We start from the raw sequence: 6000 nt of genomic DNA, 5'->3' as shown, positions 1-6000 counted from the left end.
TGAAGTATACTTCTTTTTGGTAAGGATAGTCTCTGAAGCATTTGTGAAAACACATCAATTCGACTGGCCAGTGTTTTTTAGTCTTCAGGACCCATTGAAATAGATTTGGCAGAAGCTATAATGACTCCAAATGATATAAAAAGGGTATAATCTTTTTGACATTTGCCCTGAAACTGCTTGCTGGCAGGGAACAACTGAACAGGCTGAATTTTTGGTGGACTATTACTGTAAACTGATAGGGTCATAAATTGAATCATAACTAGCTTTACGAGTGAGGCAGACACACTTTTGACTCTCATGCCTGTTCATAACTATTATTTATTAATTTATTTTCCAAATTAGTGCCAAAATTGTTTGAACGCATTCAAATGTTTCTGTACGGTCTACTTACACCCCACTAGTACATATAGATTTGTTGTATAAAAAAGACCTGCAACATTAACATTTCTCAGAATGTCTTCTTTTGGTGTTACACGGATAAAAAACATTACGGAGTGGGACAACATGAGTGTAAGTAAATGATGAAAAAATAATATTGCTAGATTTGATTTTGCAACATAATTCATTTTTGTTGACAATGTTAAGTAACTTATATTGTTTGACATTTTAAAGAAACAAATTAATTCAGTTAGTAATATTATAGTCAGCTGTGTATATGTTAGGCCAGCAGGTTTCTTGTGAGGCCTAAAGACCAATATTTAAATATAAATGCTGTTACACATCAAAAGCTGTTACATTCTTGGTGTTAACAGAAACAGACTGAAAACACTGCTAACATACTTCAGTTCTGAAGGGATTGGTTCTTCACTCAAGTTCCAAGGATGATCCATTGACTGCTCACTTTTCATTGACAAACCCCTGTGCAAAGAGGAGTCAGAGTCCCTACCATTAATCGACCTAAAATGAAGAAATGTTTTAATGGGGATAAGATTTCATTACAAAATACTTGTCTGTGGCAAAATTCACCTGTTTATCAGCCCTAAATGATCTCACCTGTGTGGAGTGGTTTTTTCTTTTTGGGTTAACTGAGGACACAAAGACACAGAACTCTGTCCCGGTGAAGCAGATTCACTTGGCTTGTTCAGGCTTTAAAATAATGATCATAATTTTTAAAATCTGACTGAAAGCTGTCATAATCCATTTGTATTATTTTGATTTCAAATGCAAAATACAAATCAAATGAATACACAGGAAACAGTACAAACCTTAAAACATTCATTTCAATAGTAGGGCTTCTCTCCCCACTCATTTTAGTATTTGAATGACTAGTCATGACTAGTCTACACTAAAATACGGGCATCAACCAAACATTCTTCAACCTGCAACAAGAGATTCATACTGATGTAAATCACCACTGAAAGTAAAATTATCAGTGACAGAATTTTTACATGAAGAGGCTTTTTGTATGACAACAAATGACATTAAAGGAGTAGTTCACTTTCAGAACAAAAATGTACAGATAATGTACTCAGTCCCCCTTGTCATCCAAGATGTTCATGTCTTTTTTTCTTCAGGAAATTGTTGTTTTTTAATGAAACATTTCAGGATTTCTCTCCATATAGTGGACTTCTATGGTTTGCACTTCCAAAATGCAGCTTCAAAGGGCTATAAACGATCTCAGCCGAGGAAAATAGGGTCTTATTTAGCAAAACGGTTATTTTCTATAAAAAAAAGACAAGTTATATACAGTCGTGGCCAAAAGCAATTTGCATATACTCCAGAATGTTATGAAGAGTGATCAGATGAATTGCATAGTCCTTCTTTGCCATGAAAATGAACTTAATCCCGAAAAAAAACTTTCCACTGCATTTCATTGCTGTCATGAGCACAAGGCTGGAGATCATTATGTCAGGCTGATTGGGTTAGAATGGCAGACTTGACATGTTAAAAGGAGGGTGATGCTTGAAATCATTGTTCTTCCATTGTTAACCATGGTGACCTGCAAAGTAACGCGTGCAGCCAGCATTGCGTTGCATAAAAATGGCTTCACAGGCAAGGATATTGTGGCTACTAAGATTGCACCTAAATCAACAATTTATACGATCGTCAAGAACTTCAAGGAAAGGGGTTCAGTTCTTGTTAAGAAGGCTTCAGGGCGTCCAAGAAAGTCCAGCAAGCGCCAGGATGGTCTCCTAAAGAGGATTCAGCTGCGGGATCGGAGTGCCACCAGTGCAGAGCTTGCTCAGGAATGGCAGCAGGCAGGTGTGAGCGCATCTGACGCACAGTGAGGCCAAGACTTTTGGAAGATGGCCTGGTGTCAAGAAGGGCAGCAAAGAAGCCACTTCTCTCCAAAAAAAAGCACCAGGGACAGATTGATCTTCTGCAAAAAGTATAACAAATGGACTGCTGAGGACTGGGGCAAAGTCATATTCTCCGATGAAGCCTCTTTCCGATTGTTTGGGGCATCTGGAGAAAGGCTTGTCTGGAGAAGAAAAGGTGAGCGCTACCATAAGTCCTGTGTCATGCCAACAGTAAAGCATCCTGAGACCATTCATGTGTGGGGTTGCTTCTCATCCAAGGGAGTGGGCTCACTCACAATTTTGCCCAAAAACACAGCCATGAATAAAGAATGGTACCAAAACACCCTCCAACAGCAACTTCTTCCAACAATCCAACAACAGTTTGGTGAAGATCAATGCATTTTCCAGCACGATGGAGCACCGTGCCATAAGGCAAAAGTGATAACTAAGTGGCTCGGGGACCAAAACGTTGAAATTTTGGGTCCATGGCCTGGAAACTCCCCAGATCTTAATCCCATTGAGAACTTGTGGTCAATCCTCAAGAGGCGGGTGGACAAACAAAAACCCACTAATTCTGACAAACTCCAAGAAGTGATTATGAAAGAATGGGTTGCTATCAGTCAGGATTTGGCCCAGAAGTTGATTGAGAGCATGCCCAGTCGAATTGCAGAGGTCCTGAAAAAGAAGGGCCAACACTGCAAATACTGACTCTTTGCATAAATGTCATGTAATTGTCGATAAAAGCCTTTGAAACGTATGAAGTGCTTGTAATTATATTTCAGTACATCACAGAAACAACTGAAACAAAGATCTAAAAGCAGTTTAGCAGCAAACTTTGTGAAAAGTAATATTTGGGTCATTCTCAAAACTTTTGGCCATGACTGTACTTTTTAACCTCAAATGCTCGTCTTGTCTAGCTCTGTGTGTACTATGTGTAGAGATAGAGAGAAAAAGTATATAAATTGCAAATGTTTTTAGAAAACAACTGATCATTTCGCTAGATAAGACCCTTCTTCCGCAGCTGGGATCATTTAGAGTCATTTAAAGCTGCATTTTGAAAGTTCAAACTCAGGGGCACCATTGAAGTCCACTATATGGAGAGAAATCCTGAAATGTTTTCCTCAAAAAAACATAATTTCTTTACGACTGAAGAAAGAAAGACATGAACATCTTGGATGACAAGGGGAGGAGTACATTGTCTGTAAATTTTTGATCTGAAAGCGAACTACTCCTTTAAGACTTTAAGAATTGGGTCGTTCTTTCAAATTAAATGTGTTTTGAACTTTGAAACATTTGCGAAATGACACAATGTTTAGTAAATGCATTTAAACAAATTGCATTACATACAGTAAAGTGTAAAGTTTTTAAAAATTGATGTCAAACTTAAGGACTTACACAACATTTCCACTCTGTTGTCTTGTCTGTATCTTATTGACATTTTGAGTGACATTTTAGTGATGCCTGATTGAAAGATAAATGTATACTGTACATAAAGTCTACCTGTTTTACATAAACATTTAAACTCTTAAACATTTATGTGCAAAATTATTCAACCCCTTAAAGTAATTTTTTAAAATTCCTTAACCTCCAATAAATGTCGCTCACAAGTGTTTACAAGCTTCTGTGACCTTTCTACTGGAATCTTGGCACATTCCTCGCATGCAAAAGTTTCCAGATCACTAATTATCTTTGGTTTTCACATTGCCACTGTTTCTTCAAACTACACCACTCAAGAACACTATACGACCGATCCCTACATCCCGATATGTACTGTATGGGATGGTTATTCTGCAGGAAAGTCCAATGATCATCCAGTGTCAGTCTGTGCATTAAAGGCATCACAATCTTTGGCCACTTCAAAGAATCCATGATGTCCTTCATACAGACAAGATTTCCACTTTGTGCAACAGCAAAGCACCCCATAACAAGACCGGTCCACTTTTATGTTTGGCCATGGAATAGTGTTAATGAAGGCCATGCTTGTCTCCGTCTTCAATGAAATGCTTTTATGTTTTTGCATAATCTCAGTTATCAAACATTTTATTCCCCTTGATAATACTGTGTTTTGTTATAGTTTGCAAAAGCTTAATTGTGTGCGTTTTAACACAATTTTGTGCCGTACCATAGAAAACAGTGAGTTAAAAAACAGCAATGTTAAATAGGGGTTGAATAATTATGACATAGCTGTATTCTGAAAAATCCTGTAGCAAATTCTGTTGACATTATCACTTTTAAAATGCCACTGAACCATTGTAGATTGGGGAAAAAAACAAAAACAAAACAAACAAAAAACCTCAATCTTCAGAAAAGCTCACATTTGTGAAATATTACAGTCCCTGGAAGGTTGAATAATTTTGAATTATACAACATAAATGAGTGTAATCATGAAATTTAACATATGTAGTGATCATTGATTACACATCTGCAAGACTCACATTAAGACATTACATAATTACAGTATGTTACATTAATTCCATAAATGTATAAACGTTTCACATAAAATGCTAAAAATGTTAATCACATTTTATTACTTACCCCACAATTCAAATTTCTGCTTACTTATAAAAATATAAAAACATTGTAGCTCCAGGTGGGTAAACATTTCTCTGCGTTCCAAGTGTTTGTGAGTGTTATTTTTCATTTCCCTTTCTCTTATAAAATGCAATGCAGCTCGGCCACATTCTGCAACACGAACCGTATTTAACAACAGTTTTTTTTAAAGGAACAGCATACAATTTTAAATGAATTTAGACACAAAAATTACATATAGAGACTAGTAAATATAGGCAAAGAAAAATAACTAAATAACTAAATAAAATAAAACATCAAAAAAAATTGCTTAAGAATAACACAATAAACCGAATTTTAAAGTGAGTCTTAAAGGTGCCATAGAATGGAAAACTGTGTTTACCTTAGCATAGTTGAATAACAACAGTTCTGTACATGAACATGACATACCATGAGTCTAAAACACCATTGTTTCCTCCTTCTTATATAAATCTGGTGTATTAATAGTGTCTCGAGCTCTGTAATTAAATATATATTTCCTCCTTACAGCTGTGTGAGAGTGAGCTGCTCTGTGAAACAACCAATCAGAGCAGAGCTTATTATCGTTATTCATGAAGCTTCCAAATAAGGCAATAACAGAGCATTTCATTCTAGGGACAGATCCTAGGGTTGTAAATGGACCTGTAAAACCATTTCTGGAGAATTTTTGCCCTTTCCTAAGCCATATAGCTTCTGTGTAGATATCAGAGAACAATTTAAAATATTGAATAAATTCATTCTATCGCAGGATCAAATATGTGACCCTGGACCACAAATCCAGTCTTAAGTAGCATGGGTATATTTGTAGTAATAGCCAACAATTATTGTGTGGATCAAAATTATCGAATTTTTCTTTTATGCCAAAAATCATTAGGATATTAAGTAAAGATCATGTTCCATGAAGATATTTTGTAAATTTCTTGCCTTAAATATATCATAACCTAATTTTTTATTAGTAATATGCATTGCTTCAACTTCATTTGGACAAATTTAAAGGCGATTTTCTCAATATTTCGATTTTTTTTGCACCCTCAGATTATCCTAACAAACCATACATCAACAGAAAGCTTATTTATTCCGCTTTCAGATGACGTATACATCTTTTAAAAATATTACCCTTTTGACTGGTTTTGTGTTCCAAGGTCACATGTATTGCTTGTCAAAAGATGCGCTTTTTTACAATTGTTTGGGGAATAAAATGTTGTATAAAATC

The sequence above is a fragment of the Garra rufa genome, chromosome 25 (genome assembly GCF_049309525.1).
Source record: "Garra rufa chromosome 25, GarRuf1.0, whole genome shotgun sequence".
In the NCBI taxonomy this organism is placed as follows: Eukaryota; Metazoa; Chordata; class Actinopteri; order Cypriniformes; family Cyprinidae; genus Garra; species Garra rufa.
This window is presented reverse-complemented; position numbering follows the sequence as displayed.